The 21,687-nt window shown below is 38.5% G+C and overlaps 1 long non-coding RNA gene and 1 pseudogene across 1 annotated transcript in view; one reads left to right on the top strand and one right to left on the bottom strand.

Moving 5' to 3' along the window:
* LOC138920933 (uncharacterized) overlaps window positions 1–19,492 on the bottom strand; it is a 31,630-nt gene extending 12,138 nt beyond the window's left edge. The window contains exon 1 of the long non-coding RNA XR_011432986.1: window positions 19,356–19,492. This is a non-coding gene — a long non-coding RNA (uncharacterized lncRNA). The remainder of the gene's footprint in view (window positions 1–19,355) is intronic.
* LOC111770744 (oxaloacetate tautomerase FAHD1, mitochondrial-like) lies at window positions 303–2,080 on the top strand (annotated as a pseudogene).
* Window positions 19,493–21,687: the final 2,195 nt, after the last annotated feature.

Consider the following 21,687-nt stretch of genomic DNA (forward strand, 5'->3'; position numbering starts at 1 on the left):
TAAACTCTTCTGAAGTCACCCAATTTGAATATGGTATCTCTGGTTCTTCCAAGACCCTGACTAACATACCAAGACAGGTATCCTGGAATTGAGACCGCTGGGGAGAGTGGGAGTGATAGAAACACACTTGGATACATTGGGGGTGGGGAGGGTAAAGGCAGATCTAAAAGTCTTGGAGCTGATTCTTCCCTGGCTCTATTCTGAGGAATCTTCGACCAGTTAAAGAAACTCGATAGAGAGAGTGGTGCAATTTCCAGCGTGACATGAGTACTGTAAAGTGACAATTAGGGAGGGAGGTGCCTATGCAGAAGAGCCTGTGGGCAGCCACACAAGGTGAGTATGGCCCTGCAGGACATGTACAGAAAGGTAGGCCACTGAAGAAGCTTAGAATTTTGCAAAGGCAACTACGTAATTAGAGGCAGTGGTGAGAAAAGAAGTCATCAAGAGAACACACTCTAAAAACATAATTGGGGCAGGGGCATTGCTGTTGAGTAGTGGTTAAGTTTGGTGCTCTGCTTATGCGGCGGGGATTCAGGCTCAGATCCAGGGTGCAGACCTACACCACTCATCAGCCATGCTGCATGGGTGACCTACATACAACATAGAGGAAGATTGGCAGGACTTAGCTCAGGGCTAATCTTCCTCAAGCAAAACAAACAAACAAACAAAAAACATAGCAGGACAATTCATACCTCAGTACAGGCCAGCTCAGGACACTTGATAGCCCAGGTGGGCCAGTCTACCCTGCCAAAGGCAGAGACTGGTGCCAAAGACCAGGTGAGGTGGGCTGGACACCAGGGAGACGGAGTGGAGAACAGCCACGGGCCAGATGCCCCTCCCCCAAGGCCACCAAGCTATAAAATCTTCTTTCTGCACCCAAGTGCCCTCTGGGGAAGGAGGCAGGAGAGAAGACAATCCTTGAGAGTGAAAGGAAAATTTGAGAGACTGAGAAATTATGAGAAAAATATAAGACTAAGATTCAGAACAGACCCATGTACATGTTTAAGAGGGAGCAGATCTTGATATCTACTTAGCAAACCTGAGAACAAAACGAGCTATTACAGAGCCTGTGCCCCTCTCCTGGGACCAGGCCAGCAGTCCCCAGGCAGCTTCCAGCCGACTCCCTCACACCTGGCTGAGCACAGAGGCACAAAGCGGAAAGGGCCGTTGCTGTGGAGACAGCGCTCCAAGGTAGTTCGTCCTCTCCGGGCAGCCGTAGGCGTCTGGTGACCAGGCCGGCAAACACCGCATGACGCCAGCAGCCGCTGGCTAGCTCCCTGGCGGGCCCCAGGCCGCTGTAAGGCATCTGGGAGTGGGCGAAGAATATCGTGTGCGCATGCGTGTGCGTGTGTGCGTGCGCGTGCGTGGGCAACAACTACGCAGACCACGCCAGGGAGTTGCTGGGAGCAGTGGTGAGGTTAGTGGGTGATCTTCTTGAAGCTGTCCGTCGTGTGCGCGCCTGAGGGCTCATCTACAGCAGCCTCCTGCACCGCGAGCTCCAGCTTGCTGATAGGCAAGTGCAGCCACGCCTTCCCAGAAGCCGTGGCCATGGACTAGGTGGCCAGATATGCCCTATGCGTGGACATGAACGCCGGAGACGTGCAGGACGAGTGCAAGAAGGGACTGGCCTGGACTCTTGCCAAGAGCTTCATGGTCTTCTGCCCTGTGGCGCATTCGTGCCCAAACTGAAGAGGCCTGAAGCTCTGGCTAGAGGTCAACACCAACTCAGACAGGAGGGTGTGACATCCTCCACGATTTTTTCCATCCCCTACATCATTAGCTACGTTTGTAAGATAATGACCTTGAAAGAAGGAGATCTTATCTTAACTTGGATGCCAAAGGGAGTTGGACCTGTTAAAGAAAGCCAGGAGATTCAGGCTGGCATACACCGGGGTCATCAATATGAGACTTAGGGTGGAAAGGCCGGAGTATTGAGTCTATACAAAGCATTCCAATTCTTGTTTCAAGAGCGAAGGGAGCAAGACAGAAGCAAACAAAGGTTATTTAATATGACAATCCTTTGATGAGAAACCAGTTTTTTTAAGAGATTTGATTAGATTGCTGTGGTCAACTCAAGGAAGATGGATCCTCCAAGGAAAACGTGATCTAGAAGAGCAGGGCCAGAAAGTGAAGAAACCAGAGTAAAGTATTTGTGACGCTTCCAAAGAGAATTTATCAAACCAAATGTTCAGAAAACTGACTTGACTTTCCTAAAACTGGACTGGATAAGACTTTTCCACGGCTCATTCAAGACTTAAAATCTGCAAAGGAAGCTGAAGAGTATGTTTCAAATCAGTGTTTCCCAAATTTGCTTGACCAGGAAAATCATCTGGAGATATTCGTACAAATAAAAATTTCCAAGTTACTGGCCCACACCAGGCCCACTCTATTAATTAGTGGAGACAGCCTACGGTACTCCAAATGGTTATTACAGAAATGTGGAAAAAAACTACTCCACATAATCAGTTAATTAAAAATTTTATTTAATAAGTGAACAGTTAATTAAGGCCTTGCTCATTTACTTCCGGTGTGTACTCTGGCCCATAGAGTCTGAGTTTGGGAGATAATTTTGAAATAATTGTCTTCCAAACAAATATGCTATCTTTTAGGAAAAGATGAGGTATTATAGAACATAAAGTTACATATTTCTGCTTCCCAGTTTGTGACTACTCAAACTGAACATCACCATATACAAAGTGACCCAATTTGGGGTAGAATGTGAGAAGCCTGTAGGACATTCTTGTCGAGATGGCCCACTATATCTAAAGACAGATTTGGAAGTCATGGGCATATGGATCACACCGGAGTCATGGAAGTGGATGAAGCAGTCAAGGCAGAAAGTGGAGAGTAGCATAAAATGGGGGAAAAGGCAGAACCGTGGGTAACAACCATCTTTAAAGGATAGAGAGGGAGACATTACTAGAAGAAACAAGGACTAAACAGATTGAAAGATAATGCAGATACCAGGGTTGCAGAAAAACTAGGAGAGGAGGAAATAATTCTAAAGAGACGACAATCAGTGATACGGAATTCTTCAGAGGAGAAAAAATAGGATAAGCACAGAAAAGAGGCTGTTAGAGTATGTTCCCCAAAGGCAAAAAAGAGAAGCGGGAAATCTTAAGTCTACAGGTCTGTTGTGCTGTCGGTAACTTGAGACCTTGCGTAATAATGGCTAAAGGAGATGCTGTGTCTAAACATCCTAGGAACTTAATGTAGAGCTTATTTCTTCTATGTTATGCATATTTGAATAACATCAAATATATTCATACAGCTATTAAAAAGTATGAGACAGCTATGTAGTAAATTAAGATTGGCATTTTATGAACAGAAATATCTCTCTCTGGGTTTAAATACATAACTCTTCAGTCCTCAGTTCTTCACTCTCATCAAAAAGTTACGAATAAGACAGGGCCCATTTGTGTTACAGTTAATTGTACACTTGTCCACGCTCTCTACTTTGTATGCAATACATGAGGCAGGAAGAAACGACAGAAGAAACTGATGAGAAAAAAAAAAAGGAACACTTTGGTACCAAGATTTTATATCAAGTAATTACTTATTTCTAAAGTTGAAACTTCTCACTGTCAGGAAAACTTCATCAGAAATTCCAGAACTTGATGGTTGATGTGGCTTAGTGCCCAAAAGAAATTGTGCTTAAGTTATATAAATGACTAAAGTCTGTGACAGAAGATTACACATAAATATATCACAAAATGAGATAGCAATATTAATCACGCAATAAATGGAAATATTTGGTCTTGTATTTGATGTACTGGCCTGTGAGCTAATTTTTCAATTAGGTTCATGACCTACTTTTTCTGACCCGTGAGCTAATTTTTCTTTGAACTTAAGGAGTCAAAATTGTTTGCCCAGAGAGATATTATGTTTGCATAGATGATCTAATGGGCATGCAGTCTATCTGTTTCGGTAAACACTATGTTGTGTTCTTGATTAAGTCATTTTTGTACAAGTCTTATACCCAATGGGGTGCCTGGTCTACAAGACTTCTCTTCTCTGAGTGATGCCCCCACCATCAGTTGTGCACATATATTTGAATACTTAGTTTCCACTGAGATATTTTCACAATTTATTGACAAATATATCAGCGATTGCCCACCTGCTCAGCATGAACTATGCCAGCCTTCAAGTAGTGTAGTGAGAAAGGGCCTTAAGGTGATGAAAGTGCAAATTTGCAGAAACAAAACTTTCCCTGAGATTAGAAGAGAGTTTTAGTAATTGTTAGGGAGTTTCACCCTTAACATCCAGGTTGGGGAAAGGAGTGCAAGACATAAAGTCTGGGACTTAAATTCCCAGATGTTGCCACCAGAGGACTCTCCTACCTGTGACCTTGAGAACAAGGGCTGAGAGTGTTGTTCTGTGCACACTAATGTTTCACATATAAATGTTTTACGTAAAAGCTGATCTCTTTATGCCTGGGATCTAATGGAGTGGGTCTGGGGTATGCAACTCACAAGCACCCTTCTGGACCAAGGCACTCACACCCCAGCTTCTGGGAGTATAGGCTGCTGATAGCTCCTAGCTGAGTTCCTCTCCTGGAATTTGGGAGCCACGTAACCAAAGGTTATGCCACTCACCAGGGGCAGTCCACATCCAAAGACTGGTTAACTGGGGCGGGGGGGGGGGGGGGGGTTGGGGGGGGGCCGGGGCTGGGGGATAAAAAGGACCAGTCCCCCATGCGTTAATTAGAGAAAATTCTAAAGAGGTATATAAACTCCAGAGCTTCTTTAGTGCAACTGCAAGACAATTTCAGTCTCTCACTTTTCCTAATCCCGCTTCTTTCAATGCTTTCAAGTTCGATTCCTGAGAGCATTCACCAATAAAATCCCCACCTGCAAATCTCCGTCTCAAAGTCTGCTTCCAAGAATACTGACCTAAAGCAGTAGAAGTAGAAAAGGTCCTAAGAAGCCAATTCTAAAATGGGATCTTGATGCTGAGTCATCTCCTGATGGCTGGCAGTGAGGACCCCAACACTGGTGATAGGTGGAGTGCTGATAGCCCCTGGTATACTGTAGGAATGCAATTGTTAAGACTTCACCTGGGGTGAACAGGATAGGAAGGGAAAGGACTGGCTGCAGGCAGCATCTCAAGGGTTTGACAGGTTTGGGGGAAGTAGTAATTGTAGAGACTGTGGAAGGAATGGCTGTTGCTGAGGGCTATTAATTCATTGGAGAAAAACAATAAAAAGCTGGAGATAATTAATCACTAATTTAAGCTAAAGTGTAAAAACCAGAGACATCCCCTGGCAGCACATAAAGAATCTCTGTTCTACTGCAGCTGAAAGGCAAAGAAAGCTGAGGTTCTTTCCCAGAACTGAATTATAAAGTTAGCAGAAGGTTAGATCCTAAAATAGTCGTTTCCTGGATTCCAGGATCTAGGTTAGTAAACCTGGAATGGGAATGTCTAGGTCTTTGTGCTCAAAGATCTTGAATACTCAGATTCTCTTGACACTTCTGGGCCCATCAGATGTGGTCCATTCCTCTTCATTAAAAACTAGCATTCCCCCCTTACTTGAGGACAATGCAGAGACTTCTGCCTTTCAAGACAACATGTGTCCCTCTCAAGATCTGTCCCAACCTCCCTATGGGCTTCCAGTAACTGAAGAAGTCAAGAATTCATGAGGAATGACCATGCAAAACCAAGGCAATATCATATGTTAATGATTCAACCAGTCCTTCTTCACAGAAACTTATGACCATTTACTCAGTTAACTATACACTGGAAAAAGAGAATACTCAGAAATTTCAAGGTTGTATTTATTATTCAGGAACCCAAAGTCATCCAGGGCACCATGTCAGAGTAAGGGAACGTGGTAATAGATAGATTCACTAGGTCCAGTTTACAGTGGGTGCAACAGGACCGTGGAACTGATGCTGGCCCTGATATCAGTTCTCCTACATTAAACCCAGCATATGTGGGGTTAAAACCAAAGCACTCTTTCCCTGCTTACTCTCCAGCTCCTTGGCTCCAGAATCCACTATACACCATGGAGACAAACGGCCAAGGTCACCCACCTGGGTTCCTTATCATCTCCTCCTCTTCCCTGCAAACAGTGTCCTAAGGCCAAATGCAGGTGGTGGGAAAGCTCCAAGCAGCAGGCCACTGACTCACCTCCACCCCATCTGTAAGTAGCCACACTCCTCACAAACCTTTAAAATCCCTCACCTCCCCTGTTTCGGAGAGACAAGATGAAATGACAGATCTGAGGGCTCACTCTCATCTCGCAGCTGATATCATCCAAAATAAAAACACTTTCCTTGCCATAAGCCTCGCATTCCAGTTTTTATTTGGCCCCTCTTGTGTGGCCAGTAAAGAACCTATGTTTAGGCAGTAACAGAACAATCCAATAATCATTTCCTCTATTCTTTATGTTATATTGGAATAGAAATAGTTGGCATTTAGCAGACTCCTATCCCACCCCAGTTTGGTGGCTTGGCCTTTGGAGGTAAGAGGTGTCAGTGGGAAAGACCAAGTAGATGCCTCTGTCCAGATTTGACAGTAAGTAGGTGGCTGCTGCATGGCCTGAGAAGGATGTGGTCAGGATCACCTACTAGGTAAGCCACCTAGACTACCAAAAGTGTTAACCAAGGGTGAAGAGAATCTAGAATGGGTAGAAAAGGAGTAAGACAAGGAGTATCAGTTGTAGTCTCAAGACCAGAAGTAGCATTGGGGCTGTTTTAATGACTTCTTTTCTTTCTTTTTTTTTTTTTTTTTTTGCTAGGGAAGATTTACCCTGAGCTAACATCTGTGCCCTTCTTCCTCTATTTTCTATTTGGGATGCCATCTCCTCATGGCCACCAATGAGCAGTGTAGGTCCAGACCTGGGAACCGAACCTGGGCTGCCAAGGTGGAGTGTGCCAAACTTAACCATTAGGCCACAGGGCTGGCCTCTGATTACATTTTTAAATGAAAATACTTTGGATATGTTGCATTAAAGAAAATATATCATTAAATTAATTTTAACTTTTTTAATGTGGTTACTTGAAAATTTAAAATAACATATGTGGCTCATATTTGTGGCTTGAATTATATTTCTGTTAGACAAGTTTGCTTTATAATATCTACATGCAACAAAAATTCCACCTAAAACTTTTGACCAATAGGAAGCCATCAGTTGCTAAAGACATGTGATTTAGCCGATAGAGTAAGAGCTATTTAGGTGGCCAGGGTCTGCAAGGTGAAAGTGCATAATGCAGTCTAATGAGAAACTGAAAAAGGCAAACATCTTTCCGGCTGCCTCCCTTCTCCCCCTTTATAGGCATGGCAAAAATACCACCCGTGAAGCTGGACAGGATGCTGCAGAGAACTGAGTTTCATAATCTAAAAACATCGTGGGAATCTTCCCTAAATGCTTTGTCTGAACTCAAAATCTATATCCATATCACGACCTCAGATAAATACCTCTGCAGCAATTGGACCCGTCTAGATTGGAGAGGACGCTACAGATCTGCAAGTGTGGAGAAAATGCAGCTTAAGAATGAAAGCTCTAAATGAGACTTGGTCATTGCATTTCGGAAACAAAGTTTAAAATAAGGCAGTAACCACAATATTCAGTCATCTACCATAAAATTATCTGTTGTAATCTCCACTTCTGGATATGGATAGCTAAATAGCAATATATAAACAAACAACATCAAAGTGCCTTTTTGGCTAACTGCCACCCTGCCACTTTTGAACTAAAGCCAATTATAATGACATCACTCTAGCTTCATGTCCTTTACTGACCTTCCTACTTATGTTGCCAAAATGTATTAAATTTCTCCTCTACAATTTGTCTTTTTCCCTTTGTCTTTGTTTCTTTAAATAATGACTTGACATCTCTTGACCTCAACCTACAATTTTGGCTGATAATATCACTGAGAAATTCACTTACATAAATGGCCTTGCATAATCATCTGTTGTGTCACAGAAAAATTTGTGCAAGAAAAGATTGAATTTGTATGACATGAACTGAAGAAAATTCTTTTAAATATTCTGAAAACCATGCTTCCATTAGGCAGTTAAGATGAAATCTTCTATCAAGCTGTAGCAATTCAGTTTCCATGGTACTATAGGTATAAAAGTATAGAGTTAGTAAACCCACCTGCACATGTTTATTTTAGAATTCTTTAAGCAAAAGTCGCTCTGACCACTAAATTGAAAATGAAAATTGTGTCCCATTAGCTGAGGTCTTCAAACAGGATTGAAGTCTTGAATGTATTTGAAAATCCGCAAATACTAGGAAAGAAAACTCAAATAATTGTTTGTCTATTTGAAAGAAAATGAATCTCCTTGGAATTTTGAAACAGTTATTTCCTGAAAAAAAAATATATGGCCCAATTAATAAAGAATATTTACTGATAGAAGGATTATGTAAACAAAATGTGTGCTGGCCTATATTATGTTGACTCATTATCTGTTAATTCACATATATTAATTGAGTAAAGGGCCATTACAGTTGTTCAAGCATGAATTTTTTTCTTTGTTTAAAGGGAAACAATTTTTCACCTAGACAGATGTTTAAAAGGCTATAACTAACTCTGACCTTTCTTTACTGTACCCTCGGTGTTTAGCACAGTGCCTGGTATATATTTTGTATTAATACATCTGATCTGAATAATTTAATAGTGTCAACTTTACAGAGCACTAACATAGCATAGTGGCTAAAAGCAGGGACTGTACAGTGAAATTACCTGAGTTCAAGTCCTACCTCTGTCATTTACTGGGTGTGTGACCTTAGACAAGTTATTTAACCTCTCCTTCATTTTTTCATCTGAAAAATCGGTACAGTAATAGCCCTGGCCTCATAAGAGTGTCATGAGGAATAATAACTTGATTCATGTGAAACTTTTAGAACCATAGCTGCGGCATAGTTAAGAGCTCAGTCAACTATAGCTTTCCTTAAATAGTAGCGCTTAAGTGTACTTTAGAGTTTGCAAGTTTTTTTCACATATCACATTCAGAATCTCACAAAATCTTCTGACATAGGTAAGACAAGTACCTATTATTAACCTGGTTTACAGTTGAAAAAACAAAGGCCCAAGGTCAGGTCACACAATGAGAAAGGAGCAAAGCCAAAACCTGAATCCAAAGTCTCTGAACCCGAACTCCAAATCTTTTCCACTAAATACTGCTGGGAAGGTATTCTTTGGATTCCTCCCCTAATAGTATCTGAAATGTGAGTACAGATATTGAATAATCGTGGTAGAACTGTTAGGATTGACTACTCTCAGTGACCAAATTGTAGTAGAAAAATAAGCATAAAGAAGGATCAGTTTCTTTTTTCAGTGATTTGCCCATGCGATCATGGGTGATTCTTACACACCAGTCTTGCCGAGTACTACAACATAGGTTGACAGATTCTGCCTGCCCTCAGAGTTCATAATCTAAAAGAAGAAATAGAACACATACATGTGCACACATAACTTGGAGAGGTGCTGCAGAGGAGTGTCAAACAAAAGAACATGCAGCATAGAGAAGAGAAATGCTGAGAAAACATTGCGGTATATAATAGATTAGCAGACTTGGCAGATGCCTGGGGCTCCTTCCTAGGAAAGAAACTTGTCATCTTGAGCTAATGCATGTAAGGTCGGTGGGCCTAGTTTTCGTCTTATATAAAACTGAAGTGTGGATCTCTAAGATAATTTCCAGCTTTATTTTATTATTATATACTCTCATACACCACTAGAGGAGAGTAAATTAATAAAATCTTTTGGGGGAACAACTTGCAAAATTGAAAAACCACACACACGTTGACCCAGCCATATCCACTTCTTTCCATCTACTATAGGTCCACTTCTTTCCATCTCTACTATCAGCAGTGAGCAGAGCCGCCATCATGTCTTGCCTGGACTCCTACCACAGCCTTCTTATTGATCCCCCTGCTTCCACTCCAGTCCTACTACCACCTATTCTTCATGCAGCAACTGGAGCAATCATCCTAAAACATAAATCAGATTGTTTCTCTACCCTCCTTAAAATCTACCATTGGCTTCTCATCATTCTTGGGAGAAAATCCAAATTCCTTCCATGGCTTACAAAGCCCTAGAGATTTGCCTCTGTTTCTGATCTCAATCACACCACTCTCCTGTGCACCACACTTTGACCACTGTGGCCTTCTTTGTGTTCCTGTCTTGGGGCTTTACACAAGCTGTTCCATCTGCCTCAAACACTTTCTCTGCACAGTCATTCAGATTTCAAGTTAAATGTCACCTGTTCAGACAGGCTGTACCTGACAACCCAGTCTAAAGTGACTGCCCAGCCAATCTCCAGCACGTCACTGCTATTTTCATTCTCTGCCCAGCACTATCATGATATGATGCTTTCTTATTTATGTATTCAATCATTTTTTCATACATCTATTTTTGAATGTATGTATGCATGTTAGTACATATTTAGTATGTATTTGTTTATCTTTCTCTCCCTCCACATACTACAGAGAATTTAAGTTTGTAAGAGCAGGGAGCTTTTCTGTTCTATTAACCAGTGTGTCCTCAGCTCCAATAACAATGCCCAGCACATAGTTAACACTTAGTCAATGAAAAGTTAATTCTAGTATTATAACTTATGAGCATTTTTCCATGCACCATGGTTCCAGGTATGCACAGAGAGTAAATTTCCAGTTTACTTAACTCATTCACTAAGTTTGTACTAGTCCTACTGTTTGAGGAATTGGGAATAAAAAGAGTGTGGGATGAATACCAGATGACCTAGAAAAAAAAATTGAGCTCATATCCAAGAACACAAAAGGTAAAAAAGATAAGGAAAAGACATTTAATAAGAAAGAAAATTTAAATGTCTTTGATTTTTGTCATTGCTATTTTAAGATGAGAGACACTTAAACACATCCAAAAGTAGATGGGAAGGATCAGGCAGAGAAAGCAGGGTTGAATAATTTGGGAAAGAAAAGGTGCTCAAAATAAACTTCCTGAGAAGGTATAAGGTTAATTTTATGTGGCAACTTGACTGGGCCAGAGGGTGCCCAGAGTAAACGTTATTTCTGGGTGTATCTGTTAGGGTGTTTCCAGATGAGATTGGCATTTGGATCAGTGAACTCGGTAGAGAAGATTGCCTTGCCCAGTGTGGGTGGGCATCGTATATTCCATTGAGGGACTGAAAAAAACAAAAAACAAAAGAAGTGAGAATTTGTTCCCTTCCTGCCTGCATGAGCTGGGACATCGGTTTTCTCCTGCCTTGGCTCAGATATACACCAGCAGGTCCCCTGGTTCTTAAGCCTTGGAAATCAAACTGGAATTTACACCACCAACAGCTGTCTTGGGTCTCCAGCTTGCAGATGGCATATCATGGGACTTCTCAGCCTCCATAATCATGTGAACCAATTCCTCTTAATAAATCTCCTTTTATATATACATATATATACATATACGTATGTCGATGTATTGTGTTTCTCTGGAGAACCTCGACTAATACAAAAGGCTAGAAGGAGTATGATTAGAAACCAAGAGGTAAAGGACTGAACCTTTGCTAGGAAGAAGGAAATTCATTGTCTGTAGAGGAGAACTGAAGAGAGGTTGAATGGCAATGCAAGGGGAAATGCATAGCTTTGGGGGAGAAAAGTTGATAAAATTCTTCTAGTGGTTTCTATATACTCTATGAAGAAACGTAACAAGGTTGCATCCGAAAGTTTAAGGAGGGTAAAAAAGTTTTGAAATTGTTTCTGCAACAAGTGGGAGGCAGTTGGGCAGTAAAATGTAGCAGGCTTGCTGGTCAGTGTTTAGGATCCAAGTAAGCAGCTAATGAATTTAAATTAGAAACAATCTGCTGAGTTTGTGATTTTCTCTAGTAACGCTCCTTTGCTAACGTGCATGATTAGAGAAAGCAGGTATCTGAGTTGATGCAGGGTTGGTGTTTTGCTAAGAGAGATGTGATGACACACAGAAGAGCAAGGCAATTTTGCTATTTTTAGAGAGGTATTAAAATTGATGTAGATATGGTATTTGTGAAAAACAATGTAACATTCTATTTTTCTGTAACTAAACTTGATTTCACTCTTGATCTCCCTTTAGCCCAGAGGCAGAAAAAAATTATTTAAAAAAATTATCACCATGTGGAATCTAAGCTGGATAGGAAGAAAAGCAAAGGCTGGAGAAGCATAATGATTACGAAGATGACACAAGACAAGCGGGTCTCAAGCAACTTCCACCTATGGATGATTATGGACTATGAATGTTCATCCAGCTTCATCTAGAATTGGCTCCCAAACTGGATAACACTGGGCCTGAAGGTTCTGGAACTCTCTGACTCCAGATGATTAATACTGGGAAAGGCAGGGGCTGACATTAAGCTACTGCCAGAGGCAAAAGCTGATCAGAATATTAAGAAGCCCATGTCTTGGCAATTGTAACACCCAGGGGCCTTTCCATCTATTTTTTTTCCATCCCAGTTTTGTCATATGATTTTTATTTAGATGGAGAATAAAGATACTTGATCATTGTACTAGTTTTATTGGCTGCTTTCAATTCTTGTTTAGAAAAAAAGTGAAATTATTTCTGACTGCATAAGCAAGGTGCTATTTAGTCATCTATATCCCTCTGCTATACTTAAAATTAGTCTCTGTCTCTGGCATTAGTTATACAACTGCTTATCTTTTGCATTTTAAGCAAATAGCAGCTACAAAAGCTTACTCAGCTGGGTTGTTTCTTAATCCTATCAACTCAAGTCAGAATCATCCTTTTCCACCCACATACACTTAGCTTTCAAGTCTAAAATCCAAAGAAACATTTAAATTATTAAAGTCAATCTTGTGAGACAGGATTTGTCACACTGTAGGCAAGTAATTTAAAGAATTTCCAATGTAAATTTGAACTTATATTGGCTAACCAAGGCCCTTTCCCAAATCAAGCCAGTAAAATAATATTTGTTATGTTTTGATATTTGTTTCAATGACCAAATTGGGGCCTTATTTTCATGTTTTAATATTTTTATTAATCTTATAATATGGAATTCATAATAAAATAATTCATTAAACAAGTATCTATTGAGTATCTACCAGCCTTAAGACACTATGCTGTGTGTCCCAGACTTAAGAAGCAGGAAGTCACAGCTCTTGCTACATAGATTCTGAGGTGGGTAGATCAAGTACATAAGTAGATCTTACGATAGCACTTGAGCTAAAGTAGGGAGGGAGTATTGAGCTGTGAACTAAAGCAATGATAGGCAGTGTAAGGGAGGAAACATAATTTTCCTTCTACCCTTCATTGCTCTTGGCTGAGATTCCCTGTAATAAAAGCAGATTAACAAGAAAAAAAAGCAAAGAGAAGTTTAATAACATGTACACCTCCTGTGTACATGGGAGGTACCCAGGGAAGCTGAGTAACACTCCTCAAAATGGCCTGAGTCCCCACCTTAAATACTATCTCAGCTAAAGACAAAAGAAAGATGTTGGGGGGTGGGGAGTCAATTATGGGAGGTTACCAGGAAAAGCACAGTAAACAGGGTAAGGCTGTTATACAGATTTAAGTCAGAGCCCTCTCCTTTGATAAGCTGTCGAATATGTTTTTAGAGCTTCTCTTATGTCTGCTTTTTCTCAAAAAATAATCAACTCAAAATAATCTTTATGCCAAAGAGGCATATTTTGGGGTGGCATACTCTGTTACCCTTTAGCAGAATTAAAAAATGGGAAGGAAGAGGAGATATCAGATTAGACAGAGGTGAAAGATTCCAACCCAACTCCATGTTTTTCACGTTGAGTCAATGAGTGAAAAGTATTATAATTGGCAGAAATTGGAAATTTAGTAATAATGAGTTGTTTCGTGGAGGAAGGTGAGAAATCTGATTTGAGAAATTTTTAGTTCAAGGAAACTGTAGAACATGCAAATAATGATGTCTAGCTGGAATTGGAAATGTGTAGCTAGTTTTACAGCAAAATCAGAGAGCAGAGCTGTAGAACTGGGAGTGGTTTGCATGAAACAATAAAAAGCAGCTACAATCTTGAATGGTATGAATTGGATAAAAACAAATTGTGTATTGGAGGGTGGTATAAAAAGAAATTTGTGGTATTGTAGGAAGAAGAAAAAGACACGTCAGTAGGAGACAGCAAACGGATAAACACAAAATTAGTATTCAGAGATAGCCCAAGTGCCAAGATAATATCAAAGAAATCAGAAGAGAGAAAGTTCTCATTATGAATAGTGTGATCAACTCTGTCAAATGCCACAGAGATTCTGGAAATGATTTATTTCCAAAATCACTCAGTATTGTTAATCTGGGGAATACAGAGCATGTTACTCCTAATAAGAGCTATCAGCATTAATTAATTTTCAAACTAATAATTATATTTTAATACTCTTTTCAAGTTTGAGACAAAAACACACCCATAAAAATGATGTCTCTAAACTTGTCTGAGTTGAGTTTCTTCTTTACTAGGCAAGGATTTGCAGGTGTCCCCAGAGGTGATGCCTACTTTTGCCATCAGTGTTACACACCCTTTTCTAACCATCATTTCCAAAGAAGTGTCACCGGTCTCAGAGCTCTTCTCTTAATTCAGTGTCCACTAGAACTCTGTCTCATTCTTCAGCTTTAGTCTGTAGGGGATCAGAATTTTCCCCTCCCCCCCCAAATATGTCTCTCTAGTATGATTATTCTTAAGAACAAAAGACTCAGAAAGAAAGTTTGACCTTCCACCTAACTGCCTAAAAGAATTTGATAGAAGGCCTATACCAGAAAGGAGCTAATGCCATAAGAGAACTATAGTCTAATATAAACTAGGTATAGCAGACAGGCAGGAATGTAGCAAGGCCCACCTAATCAAAGTCATCCCCATGTCCCATTGCTTTTTTCCCCAAGGCGTGGCAAACATTTGTTTGCTAAATATTGGCATTTCCACTTCCATGTGAATTGCCTGCCTCCCCTTTGAAGTCACAAACCACTACGCCCAACATCCTCCTTTGTCTTTAGCTGAAGATGGTATTTAAGGTGGTGGCTCCAGCCATTTTGGCATTTTACTCAGTTTTCCTGGGTTTCTCCCACGTATACACATTATTAAACTTTGTTTGATTTTCTCCTGTTACTCTGTCTCATGTTAATTTCATTCTTAGACCAGTCAGAAGGACCTGGAGGGTAGAGAAATAGTTCATCCTCCCTTACAAGCCACTCAACATCCCATAACAGTTGGAGAAAGGGATGAGAGCCAGAGTTGTGGGCCATAGCTGCAAATGTTCTGAGCAGCATTTGCACTGAACATCAAAATCAACTGGAAAAGAAAATAAAAATCCATAGGAATGAGTTTCTAAAGATCATGGCACTTGCTTGAGGAGATATAGTGAGAAGCACCCCTTAAAATAACATCATGCAGGTAACTGCTAATTAAACTTATCCTAAAACTGACATTGTAAGTGGACAAGTTTGATTAAGATTATTCTGTGAATTTTATAAAGCCATACCATGATGCTATTATTTCAGTTCCAGACTCTTCTCTCTCGAGAGGGCATCAAAGATTTGGAAGGTGAAGCAGTAGCCTCTCCTGGTCTCTTCCCTTTGCATTTCAAAGAGCTTTTTATTTGACATTGGCAAGGAAATTTCTGTTACCAATTTTTCCTAGTGGTCTACTTTCATTAGTAGCAGCACAGAAAAATCTTCCTCTCATGCACACAGCTGGTTAAATTACATGTGCATTACATTTTCTTCTTTCAAAGTACTTGACCATCTTTTCCCTTCTCAATTGCTGTTTCTTTTTTTCTAGAATGTGAAGATAGATGTTATTTAAATTGGGAAAATTCAAAGATGATATTAAAATATATTAGTCAAATAACTAGAGCCTGGGAGAGAAGCCAAGGCAGCTATGGAATGTGGAAAGGCTCTTAAGGGAGGTTGTGTGTGTTTATGTGTGAGGAATACACAAAAGATGGCCACTTAACAATGGAGAGAAGAGAGGTATTTCAGCATTTTTTTTAACAACTAGTATGGTCATATGAGTTCCTACTAGCTGAATTTCTACCTTGAGCAAACTTTTTTTTTAATGATTTCTCTTAAATCCAAATTCTTTGTTGTTTGTTTGTTTTATTGCTGAGGAAGATTTGCCCTGAGCTAACATCTGTGCCAATCTTCCTCTATTTTGTACGCAGGTCACTGCCACAGCATGGCTGCTGATGAGTGGTGTATGTCCGCACCCAGGAACAGAACCCAGGCCGCCAAAGTGGAGCATACCAAATTTAACCACTAGGCCATGGGGCCAGCTCCTTAAATCCAAACTCTTATTTGTTAAAACACAAGAAAGGCTTTCCATATCCTCTTCTTACTTGCCAGGTTAAACCTACTGAAGATGGCCTATCCATAATCCATGCCTCAGCTCTGGCCAGTTAGAAAAAGGGGACTGGAGCAAGCATGAGGTGTTATTTTCCATCACTGATTACTCTGCCTTCCCTAACACTTTTCCCTCCCCCATTGTTCACAAACTGTATCTACACAAAAAAAGTCAACCAGAAAATTTGTCCTCAGAAGCTCTCGAATTAAATAACTCAGAAATTTCTTGTGAACATAAGTTGAAGGTATAGAGATATAGAGTTGGTATGAAAAGGAAGAACGATTTATTTTTCGTTATGGTAAGCATGAACATACATCCTGGATATTATAATTTCAAATAGCTTGTGCTATTTTTTTATAAATATCATGTTCATTTTTTGGTTTAGTCACTGTAGTCTATAACCATAGTGCATATAGCAAATCTTATGTAAAGCATGAAAGTATTTATGTGCTGAGAAAATAAGAAAGCCAAATATAAGAAATAAATACATGGAAAGGGGTAGAGAAATGTGGTATCTACTGGGTTAAGATATTTTCTTTGCGCTTTGTAAATTAATCTGGAAAGATTAATTGAAAGAAAGGGCTTGGAGACAATTTTTCAGCTCTAAATAACCAGTCCTTCAAGCAGACCACGTAAAAGAATGTATATTTTTTTCCTGAGATAAATTGGTTGAGAAAAAGCCAATAAATGTGTGGCCACTCCTCAGAACTTTGGGGACTGAGTCACTGAGAGAGCGTTGTCACTTGAAAATACAATTTTAATACATTCCCACCCCAATTTTTTCTCAACTGCTATCTGCAATCTCAGCCTGGTATTTTTTAAACCCAAATGCAATTAATTGCTTTTATTAATATCTAGACCTACATTTCATTTTTTCAAGGAAAGCTCTCTACCCTTGATTTATAAAATCACAAAATACAAAGCTGGAAGTAATTCTTTTATTCATACAAAAAAAAAAATCTTTGCCTGTCTATTTCAGGCTCAGGCTTTTCTTCCACACCTTCATTTCACAGATGAGAAAACTAAAACCCAAAGATTTAAAATGTCTTCACCAAGTTCATAAATCAGGACAAATTTGTTTTGAAAGGCAGAAGTAGGACGAGTCTATGAAAATTAATTCAGTTGAAATCCAGTTATTAATATATTTGGTTTCCTTCTGCTGAGCCTTTCAGGAAATATTGATGTAGAAAAAAATCTGCTATTACAGCCATGCAATGTGTACCTTGATGCAATAAAGAACTTTATAAAACAATCAGATCACCCCAAGAATCACTGCATCTAGAAAGATGTTTTAGATTCTTGCAACTCAAATTATGGTTCTCAAATCCGCAGCACCTGGGGGCATGTTAGACACACAGGATCTCAGGCTCCATCCAGGAGTACTGAAATATGTCTGCATTTTAACAATAGCCCCAGGTGATGTGTGTATGCACTGGAGTTTGAAAAGCTCTGTTCTAAATGATCTTGGAAATAACTTCTAATCTTAAAAATGTGTGACTTAAAATTTGTGTGTTTAAATGACATCAAGAGTATCCTCTTAGTCAAAGTGAGTCTGGTGAATATTTTCATAAAGTGAAGAACGCCTTTCAAAACAATTTATCTCCAATTTACCTTAGGTGTCAATAAGGAATTTCTGTATCTGAACTTCATATTGCACAAGATGAGGCCAATTGAGGAATCACGAAAGTAGACATATGAAGAAATAAAATGCTCTCAAAGGAAAATATCAGACAAACAACACGTAAGTTGCTCTTATTTGAAAATGCACTGACTCTACAGTTTATTAGTTCAAAGCTGATTTACATAGAATTTATTTTAATATTCAATCAGAAGGTGGGTGAAATTACCTTTGCACTATTTATAGAAAAGGAAGCTTCGTAAGTTAATTCCAAAGAAAAAACTTTTCTTCTTAAAGAAAAACATGATTTTACAAATTTGCAAGTCTCTATTTTCGTGCAAGTAATTGCTATATAAGCAAGGGCATGTATTGTTATGTTTGTACACTGACTAATTACAAATGATTCTTAGCTAGTAATTAAAGTAACTACAAAAGCAACATTTGGTTTACTTGGTTTGCCTGGCTGTGCACATAAAAATAATAAAACTGTTATTAAAGCCTGTAGACTATCTTTTAATTTAGATAAGTCCAAATTAGGCTGCATTGCTGAATTTTAATTGATTGCCCTCTTAATACCTGAATCTTTTCTTCCCCTATCTAAGATCTTTGAAAATGCTTAAGAACAACGTTATCATTTCTATTTTATGACATTCTAAATATCTAAACTAAATAGGCAGAATGGCATTTCTACCAAACTAAATCAGTCTGCGTGTAGGTAAGATCAATGTCTTAACCTATAGATTCAAGATTTTGTTTTGTAAAGCAAAAATCTTTATAGGTCTAAAGATACAATTTTGTTACTTTTAAGTACCTGTTGCCCTGTAGGTGACCTTCAACAACAACCCCGTTTTTAGTGGCTGTTTGCTATCTGCAACGATAGGCTTTGGTGAATATTTTGAGGACTTGGCATAAAACAAAAATGTTGCACATGAAATAGAAACTAGTTTTAGTAGTAAAATGCAGACCTTTTTTGAGCATAACAATAAAAGTGCTGTGTTACATGCCTGAAGCTCCCACAACTATCAATTTCCACTAACCTCCTTAAAAAAGACATGAATTTAGAAGGTGCGTGTATACCCTAGCAAATATAATTTCATCTAACTTTTTAGACTGCCTCTAAACTTTAAAGTTTTCAAACAGTATGACATACAAATTAAGTGATGCATGCAGCATATGATTTTATTGCATTCAAGTCTTTGGACTTCTATATTTACTTCATGTGTTTAAAATCTTTCACTAAATAGAGTCCTAAGGTCATTAATAACATCAGCTGGCCATTTTTTTCCATCTGTCACATAGCTAATAAAAAATATAGTATTATTTATTTAGTGGTCTTATCTAACATCACCTTTCTAGTTTCCTGAAAGAAAGTTATGACCAGACTTACACACAAAAAGAGTTAAAGAATACATTACTCACTTCTATAAATAAGTGGTTTATAATAAACTAAATGAAAATGAGAGCAAAATATTTTCTGACCTTCTCCGGAGTGCTAAGCAGTGTTGAGGAAGGAGTCAATAAGGAAGAAAGTTAAAAGTAAACAGCATTTGTACTTAGTTTAATACTTGTCTCTTAGGACACTATTTCATGAAGATCCTGCGGAAAAGAAATTTTCTTCTGACTGCTTGTGCTGTGTAAATATTACCTCAGACAAATGCCGTATTTTGACTAAATAAGTCTGCATAAACATAAGACTTTTATGTTGGTCTCCTTAGTTTTTCTACACTAATTCAAAATTCAACCCATGATTCCCCCTAAAACACTCTATAAAATAGTATTCATGACTTCATACAGTAAGGATGATATTTTCCTTTATAAATGCCACAGAAAATCTGTGGTAAATTTTTAAATAAAAAAATTGTTAAAATCCCAACATAACCACAAATTGCCCTCCACCCTCTGTCCAATAAATTCCAATTTTAGGTTTTTACTATTTGACACAAATCCTTTATAGTCTTGAGGGAAAAAAGCAGACTTTTATTTCGTGTACATTTGTCTGTGTGACTTTCTGTTTTCCAGCTGAGAATGCATTGAGGATAAACACTGTAATCCATATCTGCAGAGGGAAAGGTTGAGGAGTATATTTCTCCAGATACAGTATTCAGAAAACTTAAAAGAGAATCCTTACCATTCAGGAAGAAAAGAAACAAATGATAATAAATGTTTTAAATGTACATGTAGTTACCAAAAATATACTAAAGCCTAAAATAACCAATCTTCTACTGAAAAAAATAAAAATAAAAATAAGTGATGTCTATTTTAAATTGACTTTGAATGTTATAGTCATGAATAAGAATTTGCTTGTTACACCTAGAAGATTAAAGCTTGAGTTATATATGTTTATATGTTAGAATACAAGTTGTTTTTCAATTACCAAAATCAGCAGTTGCTACAAAAATACAGCATTCATTTAAACTAGCTACAAAAATATTACATTTAACTTTATGTTAAAGTATTAGAAACAGTTGACATTCATGCTTGGGACTTTTTAAGAAAAGGAAAACTCTGTTGTCATATATTACATAACTGACAAAATATCAGAGGAAAATTTTCTGCCTAAAAAAATGATAAGGAGAACAGATAACATTATAACTGTTATCTATTCTAAGTATATATGGGTGGTAGCTCCTCTGGCTTATTTACATGCTGAAATACATTTACCTAAGAGGGACCAGCCCTCTGTTACATATAAAATGAAATTTCAGTTTCTTCTTTATTAACTGAAGTGAATTATCGCATTGGCATCCCATGATATCATTTCTCTTCACATAGCAGGCTTCTAGATCTTTCCATTCCACACACTCAGGGCTCTCTCTCCCCTTTTCTTATTTTTACAGTTATTTTGGATAAACATTTTGAGAGGTAGAAATCTTTTGTGCACAAGCAATATTTCCAATCCATGTTTGAGAGACTGAGTCTGTGGCTTTTGCATTGCCAAAAAGATAGTTAGAAAAATTAATATGTATTAAATCAATGCCCTGTCTCATAGACAGTTAGAAGCTCCTTTACTATGCTGTGCTGGATAAAACATCTCATACTGCAGACTGGGAGGACGGGAAACATAGGAAACTGAGACACTGTGTTCAACAGTGAAAGAGAGAAGATTTGTCACACGGCAGGTATTTCTCCATTGACCAATTAAAATAAGAAACCCCATCTTCTCTTCTTTAACTGGAAGATGGTCACAACAAAGGATTTTTGAGCAGCAGACAAAATATAGACAAACTGATGAGCTTCTCAGGGCTTCACAGGGACTTTAAACAAAGACCAGACAGAAGAAAGACACTGACATGTTTCATGTCCTTTTAGAATATTTAAACATCTTAGGGAGGAACTAGCAATTTTGTCCATTGAGATACCAGTAAAAAATCATATATTCAACCATTTCAAACCCACCTCAGGAAAGAAATGAAAAGTATACAAAATGCATAGCCCATTAAAGCCATTTCCCTTCTTTTATATGTATCACATGACCCCAATGTTAAAAATTAATTACAAAAGTAATATTTACAGCTAAAAGTGAGTATGGATTGTATTTTTACTCATGGTTTTGGTGTTGTCAGAGGTCTTTATTTCTCAGTCTCACCCTTTAATTTGCTATTGAGTTGTAGGGTTTATTTGACTTTTTAAATGCAATTTATTTTTTCTTTATTTGTACTTTATTAAAAAATGAAAAAATATTAAAGAAAATCAACACACACGAAGAAATATTCTGAGATGGAATGCTTTTTTTGGCTCTAATGACTAAAATGTTAATAAAGGGGAAAAGACGCACTTTCAAGAATATGAGACGATAAAGATGAGGGAAGAA

Source organism: Equus caballus, chromosome 26 (genome assembly GCF_041296265.1).
Source record: "Equus caballus isolate H_3958 breed thoroughbred chromosome 26, TB-T2T, whole genome shotgun sequence".
In the NCBI taxonomy this organism is placed as follows: Eukaryota; Metazoa; Chordata; class Mammalia; order Perissodactyla; family Equidae; genus Equus; species Equus caballus.